This window comes from Carcharhinus amblyrhynchos, unplaced genomic scaffold (assembly GCF_965287045.1).
Source record: "Carcharhinus amblyrhynchos unplaced genomic scaffold, sCarAmb.v2.hapA scaffold_38, whole genome shotgun sequence".
NCBI lineage: Eukaryota > Metazoa > Chordata > Chondrichthyes > Carcharhiniformes > Carcharhinidae > Carcharhinus > Carcharhinus amblyrhynchos.
This window is the reverse complement of record NW_027649779.1, coordinates 9,076,432-9,091,512: the sequence shown is the minus strand read 5'-3', so window position 1 is coordinate 9,091,512 and position 15,081 is coordinate 9,076,432. Positions and strand designations below refer to the sequence as shown.

General features: G+C 42.0%; 1 pseudogene; it reads left to right on the top strand.

Annotated features, from left to right (window-relative positions):
* Window positions 1–1,410: 1,410 nt before the first annotated feature.
* Window positions 1,411–1,968, top strand: LOC145362557 (Ig heavy chain V region pseudogene; annotated as a pseudogene).
* Window positions 1,969–15,081: the final 13,113 nt, after the last annotated feature.

The following is a 15,081-nucleotide window of genomic DNA, read 5'->3' as shown; positions in this document are numbered from 1 at the left end:
ATAGGGTACCAGAGAAGGTGGAAAATAATCCTTTCTTTAGAGATGAGAAAACATCATCTAGATTTATAACTTCCAAAAATTCAAGTGCCTCCAGTACTGTTGCTGGGTAGATTTGTTTATAAATAGACCTTACCGACAACATGCAGTGTTTTAAGTTGGCTTGTAGCCAAGCGGTCAGTGCTGATGAAACTGATCTTTGATCTACTGCACAAACACCCCCAGATGTTTCCTGTCAATAACTTTGAGCATTTGACAGCAGCCTGGATTGCTGCCAAATACTGTGTGGGACAGATTAGCGTGAAGCTGAATGGACAACAAGGGATTCAGACATTTAAACAGTAAATGTTTGATTCCCACAAGAAAGACACATTTTAAATCGTAATCATTCGAATCAAATATTTTCATTCAGTGTTCTGTTCATTATCTGAGTAAATAGTATCGCAAAACAATAAAGTGACCGGATGATTTTTTTCATTTGTATAGTTTCCGAGCAAATTTCATTCCAATAATTAAAGTCTGTTTATTAATCACTTCATGAAATGCGAGAGAGAGAGAGATGTTGATGGGCCCAGACAGCCCGGCTAATAGAGTGAGCTGCAAAGATTTGGATACTGAAGGAGAACTTTAATGATCTCAGTGTCCGTTCCGATTCATTAACTTCTGTGTCAAAAATCAATTTAATTTTATGTTTGTCTGTCAACTCACTATTTAATTATCAGGAGGTTGGGATTCTCATTATTTTCAAAGGCCTGTCTTCGAGATTGAGACAGTTTGAAAATATAAGGAGAAACATTGTATTGTGTGAAAGTTTCTTCTCATCTCCAAACCCAAATTGTTCAGTGATAGCCATCCACACTGTAAATAGAATCACTTTGTATATTCTACACATTTAATTACAGAAATCGATGGTATTTCTTCTGATAAAAAGTGCTTTATTATTATAATGTGGCAGAGACACGGAATTGTTGCAAAATTGTCTAATGCTCCAAAATGTTATTTCATCATTTTTAGATTTATTTTCTTGTTGCGGGTGTGGTAATAAAATCGCCATATTTACAATGGAATGAGTTATTTTAAAAGTAAAGAGATGATGAACTGTAATATCATCATCAGAAATAATGGGGACAATACAATGAACATTTCAGCCAAACAAATATCCTGATACAGATAAAATGTCCATTTTAATATTAATCTATTGTAAATCTCCGAGTCCATTCTGTTGGGGGTGTGGGAGGAGGGACGTGGATCCAGGCGCCGCCTCCAGCAGGGAATCAACAGGCGGCGCCTGGAAAGCCGCCCCCTTCTGCCGGGTATTTAAATACCGCTCACTGGGACCGGAATCCAACAGTCCGGGAGCTGGTTTGTTCACTGAGTTCCTGACACAACCACTTCCCCCAAATCACCAGAAAGATGAGGTCGGCCATTTCTCTCAGTTTGTTGCTGACTTTCTTATCTGGTGAGTTTTTTTTTATTATTGTTCAAGTCTCTCACTGTTACTGTCTCAGTGTTAGTCTCTCTCTGGATTGTTCCAGACTCAGCAATCATTTCACTAAGATTAACCCCCGGTGTTTTTGATCTATTTTTACAGGTGTCCAGTCGGATGTTGTGTTGACCCAGCCAGAGGCAGAGACCGGGAGTCCCGGAGGTTCCCTGAAACTGACCTGTAAAGCCAGCGGGTTCGATCTTAGCAGCTACTACATGGGTTGGATCCGGCAGGTTCCCGGACAGGGCCTGGAGTGGCTGGCACGCTATGATAGTGACGACGGCAGTTCCTACTACGCGCCATCAATTCAGGGTCGATTTACTGTGTCCGGAGACACTTCAAACAACATCTTCTCTTTGGACATGACGAGACTGAAGATTGAAGACACGGCCATCTATTACTGTGCAAGATACCACAGCGAGAGGATCCAGGGCTGCACCCGGACAAGAACAGCCCGAGAGGGGATTCTGCAACTTCCATCATAACCTGAAGGTCAGTATGTGTTTTAAATGCAACATGATCGAGGGTGGTCAGAACCAAACTATAATCGTGTTTAAAATAAAAGTAACACAGAAAGCATTTAACAGTAAAACTTCCCAAACTCACCGATATAACTGGTGAGCTTTTCACTGACTTTATATTCATTGTAGTTTCAGCAAGTACCACACACGATATATTACTCTTTTTAATATTTCTGATAGATTGTGTTATATAAACAGTTGCCTACATTTTACATTAGAGCAAAACTAATGGTCCATTTGAAGTGAATATTGAACAGCAGGACTGAACAGAGTGAGTGCAGTTTTTGTATGGGTGTGTGTCACTGTGATACTACAGCAGTGGGTCACAGTGCTGAGAAAAGCGCCATCCTCATACAAAAACCGCAGAAAAGGACGTTGCTTAAATTTGTGACCAATGCCATTGCCGAATGCCAAAGTAAATGAGGGTTCAACAAAATAATACTTAGACACAGCATTGTGTTTTTTTTAAGATGTAAAATGCTTCAATTTTATTGTTATTGATTTACACGCTGAATGTGCACAGAGAGTGCAAACGTTTCTAACCCCCTTTATCAATATCATGACCAGTAAAAATTGAAATATCTCACTGAGTCACCCTTAACGAGCTGGAAACAGGCTTTTGAAATAGCAGTGAAATTAACTGTCTGTATTTTACTGCTAACAGTCCGCCTCAGTATTTGTCATGCTGTGTCTCACTGTGATACCTGGGATGGCACAGCAGTTACTGTCAATACAAAAACCCCTCAGCACTGATTGACTGAAACTGGATCAGTGTGACTTTTAAATTCCAACTGTAATCACAGCACAGTATTATTTATGTCCAGCACTGACCACATGACAAGAATAAACATGGAAAATCTTGATAATTACTCAATTATCGATGTGTGGTTTCAACAACATGTTCACCTGTAACTCTGAGAAATATAAAACATTAGGGTCATTTATGAATGTCAAATGATATCCAGAAATACAATTATAATTTAATGAACATTAATTGTCTTTGCTTTTCCTTGGGTTTGTGGATGTTTAAAATAATGGTGATTTTGTGTCTATTTTGTACAGGGACGGTTATTGTATGACACAGCCTACGGAATGTGACACTGTGATGCTTTCGACTACTGGGGACAAGGGACCATGGTGACGGTGACTACAGGTAAGAACCATCCACTTATTGAGTAACTGGTTTACATGTGTCTTTGTTTTATATTTTTATCTGTACTGATAATCCATGTGGTGACATAAATGTGAGTTTGGTGGATTCTCGGTTGAGAATTGTTACAATGTTTCCTGTGATTCTGCTGCAAAGGGGTTTTAGAATTCCGCTCTTTCTGGGCAATAGGTGCTGCTGAGGGATTCAATCTCAGATTGTTGGGATTTTGTGTTTATCTGTTGAGGTTACTGTGTGGTTGGTTTACTTTGAAAGCCGAATGTCTGTTAAACAATTCAGCGTTTCTGCAGCGTTTAATCTCGGTGACATCTAGTGGCTGTGGGTCGAACCACCTACTGCACAAGTGTTTGAAATTTAAACCAAAAATAGTAAAAAATCTAAAATGTCTATATTTATCCAGTGAAAATGTTCCACTCACTCACAATGCTGGTGCTGCTGTGCAATGTTTTCTGCTTATTCTAAACATTAATTAGTTTGATGATGGGAGAATTGGCTGGAATTTATATTAAACATTTCTGTAAATGTTATATTTGATTCTGTTGAAAGTGTTTGTAGAATTGTGCTGCTTCTGCATCAAACGGGGTTCAGTCTCTCAGTGATGCTTTTTTTTTTCCCTCTGGTGAGGAGATTATGTATTTGGGTGACTTTAAATACGTAAAATTTGTGAATTAATTTGTTGTTTCTGCATTGTTTGAACTCAGTGACACTGAGCTGTTACACGTTTTGTGATTGAATATGAACATTCTGCCGGTTCGCAACTGCTTGACGCATAACTGCAGACAGAAATAAAGCAGGCTTTATTGTGTTTGTACGTTTAAAATCTTTAGTGATAACGGCTTACGCCACTCGTTCAGAACATAGTTTGTCACTGCATTCACAATTTGGGGTACCTGCAATGTTTAATCTCGGTGGCATTTGATGGCTGCAACTTTTACCATCCAAATGTTTAAATATGTTTGAAATATGACCCAATGTGAATAAGATGTGATAAAGTTTCAATACTAATTTGTTGGACATATTCCACCTCGTCGCAATGTTACTGCTCGTATTCCAGATTTCTGGTTAGCATAATAATTGGTTAAGAGCTTTTTTTGCTGGATTCGATATTGAAATTTCTTTTTGCAATGTTACATTTGATTCTGTTGAATGGATAATTGAGCTGTTTTTCTGTGAAGCGGATTCATTCCCTCATTGATGTGTTTTGTTGTGTTTCTGCTGAGGAGATTCTGTGGTGCAGTCACTGTGAATGTTTAAAATTTGCGCTGTTATTTGGCTTTGTGGCATTATTTCTGTGTTGTTTAAATAGTGTTTTAACGGTGCCGTTGTGAGTTTAGATGTTTTCTGGTTGAACACAAACAATCTTTGAGTTTGAAAATCCTTGTAGGGAGGAAACAAGCAGGTTTTGGAAAAAAAAACTAAAAGATATCACAGCATTTTTATAAATTTTAAATAACGCTTACAAATTCAAGTAAGTCATGACTTACAACGCTCATTCGGACACTTAGTCTTTGCTGCAATCACAAACTTCTCATTTACAAGTTTAATAGTAAAATCAATATAAATCAAAGAATTATTAATCAGTAATATAACTCCTTATTCACCACAGATTATTTTATATTAATAATTTAGCAATAATCCCCTTTAATAGTCTTGCTGTGTTTTTCACACAAATAACATGACCAGAACATTTTCCAGACTGGAAATATTTTGTGACAATTCCAGAAGCTATTTCAATGATAACCTGCTGTTTTCACAGCAGCGCTCAGTTGAACAAGATACTTTGCATTAATCGGTATATCCCAGATTAAGTTCGCATTTACTGGAATCCGAGTTTTGCAGAATAATTTCCTTTTTGGAAATTTTTGTATCCGATTATTATCTTTTTCTATGCAATTGGAACCATATTATTCGTTCTAAGTATTTTTTAAAATTAGATACCGAGATAATTAATCACTTATCTCATCTCAAAATTTGTGAAATTGTTTGGTGTTCCTCAATTGTTTTTACATTGTTTCAGCTCAGTGAAACTGAGCAGTTCTGGCTAAATGAAAATAAAATTGCGGTTGAACATTCTTGAAGGGATAAAGCAGAAAAGTTTCGGAAAATAAAATAAATATATGTTGGGGCATTTTATTCATGTTAACTAATGGTTACATAATAATATAAAACATGGATTACAATTCACTGTATCTCTGTTAGGGACATTACACTGCCCTGAATCTGTTATATTCGAAATTCTCATTTTCAGAAAAAATAATTGCCCAGTTTTTGGGATTTGAGACAGTCAGGGAGAGTTAGTAAAAAGGCAAAGGGAGTTTTAAAATGAACATCAGGTTAATTTAAAATGTTTATTGATTTTTTTTCACTGTTGTAATTTGACCTTTGATCAATTAGAATCAAACAGTTTATAAAAATTTGACAGACTGAACACAGTTTTCTGACAGATGGAATTCACTGACACTCAGACAAAATTGTTCAACTGATTGTGTTTGAATTGTAGTGAAGTGTCAACAGAAACGGGCTACACATTAACAATTAAATGCTTGAAATTCAAAAATATTACTTTATATAAAAATAGTATGATATTATAAATATTATAAAAATAATATTAGCTCTGCACTTAATAACATCATGTCTCCCATTAATGTTAAACACAGAATAGAATTATAAGAAGAATGAATGATAGAATCGAAGAATTCATACTAACTGAAGCTTATGCTTAATTCTTATTAAATATTATAATGAAGAAAAGGTTGAGATTTATATTCTGCATCGTGTTTTTAGCGTTACAGAGGGTTTGAATCAATTGTCGTCTGTGTGTTTGCACTGTTTAATTCAGATCTTCTTTAATTAAACAATGTGTTCAGTAATGAAGTTGTTATTTGGGTGGTCTAAATTATTAAACCTGGGAAGCAGTATTATTGATTTCAAACGGCCAGGCCGTTACAGTCTATACGAACTCAGAAGTATGCATTTTTAACACGATTGTTGGTTATAATAAGACATTTGTCGTAAAAGTGAAAAAGTAAAATATTACGATGTGATTAGATTTAAGTAAATGAATGACAGATGTTTGAATGTTTCCATTCAGTAATTTGAAATAATAGTTTAACATTGAGATTTAATTGGAACCTAATTATTTAACAATGTTGGGGGCAGAAGGACGTTTTGAATGATTGAAAACTCATTTTATTACAGAGTTCAAATCAGCTGGCAGGAGAACTAACTGACAATTAACAATAACTTAAAATGTAATATTAACGCTGATTAATTCAAAACAAAAGACCTTGAATATTGCAACAGCGTGCAAAATATCATCAGTTTTAGAGAATATTTAATTGTATCAAAATGAATTCCAAAACAAAACATTTCTTTACTCAGCTGTGCTCGGCTCGATAAAGTGTTTTGCCTTGATTATTTTGTTGGTTACATTTAATTAAGAAATTAGATCGAATCAGGTAACGATTTTCAATGAAAATATTTCCCGGTTTGTTTAATTCTTAGCGTCACTGCATCTCTGTTAGGGATATTGAACTGTTACTGTGTCACTGCATCTCTGTTAGGGACATTGAACTGTTACTGTGTCACTGTATCTCTGTTAGGGACATTGAACTGTTACTGTGTCACTGTATCTCTGTTAGGGACATTGAACTGTCCTGAATCTGTTATTTTTGCTCATTTTCAGCGAAATTCCATTTTTACACAGTTTTCGAGAAGTGAGACAGGCAGAGAGAAATAATTAAAAGTCGAGAGGAGTTCTGAAATGAATATCAGTTTAATTTAAAATAGGTTATTGATTTTCTGTTGTAAGTTGACTATTGATCAATTAGAATCCAACAGTTTGAAATTGACAGATTGAACAGATCTTTCTGCTGGGAACTCGGCTATTGAACTGTTTGTGTCTGTTCTGTTTCTGGGCATGTGGTCACTGTGTTGGGACCAGGAATCTCCCTAACTGGTTATAAATCTTCTGGTTCCTTCTCCTGTACTGCAGGAAGTGAAATTTGATTTATTTCTTCAATGCACTTGTATCTGTGAGAAATGTGACTGTTTGACTCGGCGTCTCAGAAATTAAATCCCTGAAGCATATTGTGTCCATCAGAGAAGCAGAAACATCAGACTGTAGAGGGAGAATTGGGTGATTTTTAAGCAGTGATGTACCGGCCTTGGGAATGTTCGATGAACAAATACAAAGTGAGATTTACTATATTGTGCTCCGTACTACAGCAGCCCCTGAACTGTTTAGTTTGACAGCTGAAGGGTCAAATTCACTTGCATATTATTTTTAATCTTCTAAAGGCATTTTAGAGACATTTGCTCGGCCAGAATTTTTAATCTAATTGTTCCTTCACAAAGTGTTGATATGAAGCATCCTTGAACAACTGCAGTCCATATGCTGCAGGCATCCATCCTGCTGTTAGGCAGGGAGTTCCAGGATTTTGACCCAGCGATTATGAATGAATTGAGATATTGTTTCAGGTCAGGATGGTGTGTGTTTTGGAGGGAAGCTTACAGGTTATAGTGTTTCAGATGTGGATGCTGCCCTTGTCCTGTTAGGATGTAAAGGCAGCGGGTTTGGACAGTGTATTCTATGGAGCCTTGGTGAGTTGCTGCAGTGCATGTTGTATATAATACACACAGTGCTGACACTGCTTGTTAGTGATGGAGAGAGTGAATAGGGTGAATGAGGGGCCGGGTAATCTTGTGGGTGGCTTTGCCCTGGATTGTGTCAGATTGCGTGAGGTTTTACAAGTTTCTCTCATTGAGGAAAGAGAAAAGTGTTCAATTGTGACTGATTTGTGAAAGATTTAAATGTTTTTCCAACCCGTGCCCCAAAGTCCGTATTATGCACGCTTGTCACTCCCACTTACTGTGTGAGTGGGTGAGTATGTGTGGAGTGAGGGTGCTTTTCCAGACTGAATCAGCCAGATAGAGACTTACACACATCACACACTCTCACACACATAAATACACACATACAGACGCTCATATTCTCTCGCACATACAGACACACACTTATTTTCTCTCTCATACGATATCTCACACACATTCTCTTTCTCTCACGGTCTACATAGTCTGTCTCAGATACAAATCCAGACATCCTTCCGCTCTCTCAATCAGTCTCTCATCTCTCAAACACAAAAACACTCACACGCACACACCTCCACATACATTCTCTCTTACACGCAGACACACACACACACACATAAGCATAGTCTCACGCTTTCGCACACGCACTCTCTCTCCCACACTCTGTCACACACGCTCAAGTTGTCTCACATTTATTCACACACACTCTCTCTCAATTCCTCTTGCACACGCATCCCTCTCTCTCTCTCTCACACACACACATATATTTCTATCTCTCTTGCACACACTACCTCACAACTGTACATTCTTGCTTTCTCACACGAGCTCACACATAAACACTCTCTCACAAATATAGACCTATGCACACACTCTAACTTACACACAGACACAATCTCTCACATAAGCACAGTCTCGCGCAAACATTCTCTCTCTCTCTCTCTCTCTCACACACACACACACACACACACACACACACACACACACACACACACACACACACACACACACACACACACACACTTTGCTTCTGTCACCCACACACATTGCACACATCTTTCTCACTCACACGCAATTCCATGCACATTTCCACACAGTCATGAACAGTTTATTTTGCTTTCCAATAGGCACACTGCCCCCTCTTGCAAACTCAGCGCACTGTCTCACACATGTGCAAACACAGTATATCACACACAGGTACCTTCACACACACATTCATCCTCTCTCTCTATCAAACACACACCCAAACACCCTCTCACACACTTTCCACCTCACATATGTCAGAGCGACTGTCATTTACATCATAGAATAGAATCACGAGATCCTACAGTACAGAAGGAGGCCATTCAGCCCATCGAGTCTGCATCAACAGGAACCCCACCAAAGCCCTATCCCCATAACCACATGTGTTTACTCTAACTAGACCTCCTGAAACGAAGGGGCAATTTAGCACGGCCACTCCCCTGAACCCAAACTTCTTTGGACTGTGGGAGGAAAGAGGAGCACCCGAAGGAAACCCAAGCAGACACGGGGTGAACTTACTAACTCCATACACAATGACCCATATCGGGAATTGAACTGTGAGGCAGCAGCGCTAATCACTGTGCCACCTCGGCCACCCCCTCCCCCTCCCCCACTAACATTTGAATGAGGGTGGGATCGAGGAGCCCGAGTAAAACTCATGTGAATAAGTTTCAGCAGGAAATTCTTCTCTGTTTGGAATCATATTTAGCACAAAGCAAGATGGTGATGGTTTTTGGAGGTCAAACATCTAAGTTGAGATATCACTGCAGGAGTTCGGCAGGGGACTGTTCTGGGACCAACAATCTTCTATTGCTTCATCAATGACACATTCCATCCAACATGAGGTCAGAAGTAGGGATTTCCATGTGTTACACCGGACACAAAGACACAATCAATAAGAAGGGATCTGGCTGAGACTAAGTCCGCCTGGCTCCCCAATACTGGTGTAAACTTGGTGTTTGATTCCTGTGTGACCCTAGTTTTGCTGGAAGCTTCCCTTCCAGCTCCCTCAGTCTGTCTATTTGTTCACTGATCCGTGTTTCTGAAAGAAAGGCCCCGACATTAAAGCAGCTGCCCGGTGATCTACACTGATTCCTGACTTTACACAGCCCTGTTCCTGAAAGCTGATCAATGGAGAGAATCGGGAAAAGATCGATGGAGAGGGAGAGGAGGAGGTGGCTCACTGACTCTCTCACCCTCACCCACACTCACTCAGTCACCCTCAATCTCTCATCCTCACTCAAATAACTTCACTCACTCACCCTCACTTACCCACCTTCCCTCACTGACACACTCTCACTCACTCACCCTCATTCACTCACCCTCAATCTCTCATCCTCACTCAAACAACTTCACTCACTCACTCTCACTTACCCACCTTCCCTCACTGACACACTCTCACTCACTCACCCTCATTCACTCACCCTCAATCTCTCATCCTCACTCAAAGATCTTCACTCACTCACCTTATCTTACCTACCTTCCCTCTCTGGCACACTCTCTCACTCACTCTCCCTCATTCACTCACCCTCACTCACTCATCCACAATCACTCACCCTTACTCATTCTCATTCACGCTTACTCACTCGCCCTCACTCACTCATCCTTGCTCACTCATCCACCCTCCCACACACTCCTTCACACTCACTCATCCGCACTCACTCACCATTACTCACTCACCCTTACTCACACATTCTCAACCGCCCTCACGCACTGGCTCTCACGCACTCGCCCTCACACACTTGCCCTCACACACTCAATGATCCTGTTTCACCCTGAGTCACTCACCCTCACATACTCACTCACTCACTCACTCACTCATATTTGCTCACTCACTATCACCCATCCTCACTCACTCACCCATAAGCACTCATTCAACCTCACTCGTTCACTCAAACACAAGCCCTGACTCACTCATCCTCACGCCCTCACACACTCATTCTCTCACTCAATCTCATCCATCCTCACTCACTCACCCACACTCACCCACAAAACACTGATTCAACCTCACTCGTTCATCCTCAATCTCATGCCCTGACTTTCTCATTCTCACACCCTCACTGACTCACACATTCACTCACTCTCACACCCTCAGTCACGCACCCACATTCACTCACTCACCCTCACGCACTCACCCTCACGCGCCCTCATTAACTCACTGTCACTGAGCCACCCACACTCATACACCATCACTCACTCAACCTCACTCACTAAACCTCACTCACTGACTTAGACCCTCAGTCAGTCACCAACATTCATACTCACCTTCATTCACTCATCCCACTAATCCACCCTCACTCACCCAGTCTCACTCACTCTCACTCACTCATCCCACTAATCCACCCTCACTCACCCAGTCTCACTCACCCTCACTCACTCACCCCATTCTCTCACACTCACTCACTCACCCCACTTACTCACCCTCACTCATCCAGTCTCACTCACTCTCACTCAGACTTACTCACTCACCTACCCACCCTCAATCACCCAGACTCGCCCCCACAGACTCAAGCTCAATGACCTTCTCTCTGTCTCTCTCACTTACGCCACCTCACCCATTCAAACTCACTCAGACTCACGCACCTACCTTCACTGACACACCCTCACATACTCAGCATCACTCAACATCACGCAACCTAACTCACAAATCCTCAGTCACTCATCCTCATCAAACACCTTCACTCACTCACCCTCACTCTCCCACCCATCCACATTCATTCTCCCTCACACACTCTCACACAACACCCTCAATAACACACCCTGACTCATTTACTCTCACCCCTCACTTACTCGGTTACATTCACTCCCTCACCCTCATTCACTCAATCTCACTCACTTTCACTCACCCACCTCCACTAACCTTCACACATCCTCACTCACTCTCCCTTAATCTTTCAATCTTGCTTACCGACACTCATCCAGCCACCTTCACTCACATTCAGCCACCTTCACTCACACACCCTCATTTACTCACGCTCTCTCACGCTCACCCACACTTACTCACCCTCAGTCACTCATCCTCACTCAAAGAACTTCACTCACTCACCCTCACTTACCCACCTTCCTTCACACATCACTCATCCACTCTGACTCATTTAATCAGTCACCATCACACACTCACATTCCCTCACTCACACTCACTGAATCTGTGTGGGGAGGGTCTGCAACCAGAGAGAAGAAAGATCTCAAGCGGCAGTTGGTGTTCAAAGGTGGGAGCTGCCCTGGGAGTGCAGAGAGCTGGAGGGAATCGCTGGGGGCTCGGGGCCAGGGACAGTGGCAAAGAGTCAGGGGAGAACAGGAGGCGGGGGAAAGGGCAGAGAGCCGGGGTGGGGGGAGGGCAGAGAGCCAGGGGAAACAGCAGAGAGCTGGGGGAAGGGCAGAGAGGCGGGGAACAGGGCACACAGCCGGGGAACAGGGCGGAAAGCCAGGGGAAAGGGTAGAGAGAGAGGGGAAAGGACAGGGAGCAGGGGAAAGGGCAGAGAGACCCGTGAAAGGGGAGAGAGCTGAAAGAAAGGGCAGAGAGATGGGGCAAAGGGCAGAAAGACCAGGGAAAGGGGAGAGAACCAGGAAACAGGGCGGGGAGGCACGAAAAAGGGCAGGGAGGCAGGAGAAAGGGCAGAGAGCCGAGGGGAAGGGCAGAGAGCCCAGGGGAAAGGGCAGGAGAGTCAGGGGGAAAGGTCAGAGAGCTGGGGGAAAGGAGAAAGAGGGGAGGGAGCAGGGACAGAGGGCAGAGAGCTGAGGGACAGCGTAGGGAGTTGAGGGAAAGAGCAGAGAGCCGGGAGAGAGGGCACAGAGCTGGAGGGAAGTGTAGAGAACCAGGTGGAAATACAGAGAGCTGGATAAAAGGGGAAAAGAGCCACCGTGAAAGGCACAGAGCCAGGGGAAAGGGCAAAGAGCTGGGGAAATGGGCAGAGAGCAGGTGATGGATGGGCGGAGTGAGGGGGTTCAGAATAGAGCTAGCACCACAATCAGCTCATCTGTAATCTCAGTGAATGATGGAGGAGACTTCAGGGCCTGAATGGGAAACTCTTGCTATTAATATATGATCCCTCAATGAGTCAATGTTGGATTTATTTGAATTTATAATCACATTTCGAGTTTCCTGATCATTCAGTAAGTATTCATTCCGGAGGTATTTTTGAAGCAAAGTCACTAATCTCCGTTTTGTGGAGTGAGAGGCAGTGAGTTGGAGAGAGGAAGGGGCACCAATCAGTTTGAACACAGGCAATTTCCAAAACTAGTGTGGAGATGCCGGAGTGAGGTTGGTGTGGGCACAGTAAGGATTCTCACAACACCAGGTTAAAGTCCAACAGGTTTATTTGGAATCACAAGCTGTTGGAGCTCCCTCATCAGGTGAGTGGATAGTCTGAATGAAGGGAGAACTTCTTCATCACAAAGTGTTGTTGTTTGAGAAATAAACAGCGGTTTATCACACACTGCTGTTGTTTGAGAAGTAAATAGTTGCTGCAATAATGGAGAAAATTTTTGCTGTTCTCTGTTTATCCAATGAATGACATGTCATTGTGAGACTAACAGAATGTGTTTTTTTTCTTCCTAATTTGATAGAAGTGGAGACAGGGATATGAGTTTCTACAGAGATGACAATTCCCAAATGATAGAAGTAACATCATCTCAAAGGCGGATGAAAGATTTATTCGGGAAATATTAGGGATAAGTTCATAATTCTAATCAATGTTCGAGATAGAAACATAGAAAATAGAAGCTGGAGTTGGCCATTCGGCCCTTGGAGCCTACTCCGCCATTCGCTTTGGTCAGAGCTCATCACTATCCTGATCACACCTACTACCCATATCCCTTCATCCCTTTAACACCAAGAGCTATATCTAATATAGAAACCTATTTGTAACAATATGTTTGTTGACTTAATAAACGCACGAGTCTAACTTGTTCAATTGGCTATTCTTTCCCAGCGACACCATCTGCGCCCACTCTCTACGGCCTGGTCTCCTCCTGTCAGCAACAGAACTCCGACGGCTCCATCACCTTCGGATGTTTGGCGATGAATTACTCTCCAGATGTTGCCAAACTAACCTGGAAGAAAAAAGGGCAGCCGTTTACCATTGGGTCTAAGACGTTCCCGTCAGTGAGAAATACAGATGGAACCTACACCATGAGCAGCCAGTTAACCATCAGCGACTCAGCGGGAGAATGTCCCACAATTGACTGTGAGGTTCGACACATCAACACAGTCAAGAGCATTGGAATGCAATGTAAGTGTTGTGGAGTTTCTGTAAAACAAAAACACTGTGGTTAACATGTAGGGCCTTGGTTATAACTCATTTAAATAGATGTGCATAATCCTGCCCTCTGGATTGGTCCAGTTAGTGTCTATTGACTTCAAATGAGTTAGAACATAGAACATAGAACATTCCAGCGCAGTACAGGCCCTTCGGCCCTCGATGTTGCGCCGACCAGTGGAACCAATCTAATGACCCTCTAACGTAAACTATTCCAATGTTATCCATATGCCTATCCACTGACCATTTGAACGCCCTGAAAGTTGGCGCGTCCACAACTGCTGCAGGCAGGGCATTCCACGCCTTCACAACCCGCTGTTGACAAAAGTTTAATTGATCCACATCTTCTGCAGGAAATGACTGATCTGTTTTTTTATTCTGAAGGCCCTCCGATTGTGATCCATCCAACTGTTATCCTCACCGTGAGTTCCAGTGAAGAAATCTCAAACAGGAAATTCGCAATCATCGTCTGTTCAATCATCGATTTCCAGCCAGGGTCAATGGAAGTGAGTTGGCTGAAGAATGGGGAACCCACGCATTCAGGAATTGTCACCTCTCCCCCCTGTGAAGTGAACGGGAACTTCTCGGCCAGCAGTCGGCTGACAGTCTCCGCTGGGGAATGGTTCAGCAAAGCGGTCTATACCTGCCAGGTCACTCATCAAGGGCACACTCAGCGTCTGGACATCAGCGCATCTCAGGGTAAGAGACTCAAACAGAGGACAACATATATCATTCTGATGTTAATCAGAATTAGGGATCTATTAAAGTTGGTGCAAAGCATAGAATAACTTGTAAGTTATTGTCATGTAGTTTGCTGCATTAGGACAATATCTCATTCAGAATTTCATCAGAAAAACAATTTTTTGTTATCCCGTCCTGAGATGTGCATTTATTTCCCAAACCTGAGGGCACTTAAGTGTCACTCACGTTGCTGTGAATCTAGAGTCACATGCATGCCAGGCCAGATAAAGACAGCAGGTTGATTTTGCTAAGGAGCATTTGTGAACTAGGAGGGGTTTTACAGCAATAGCTTCATGAGAA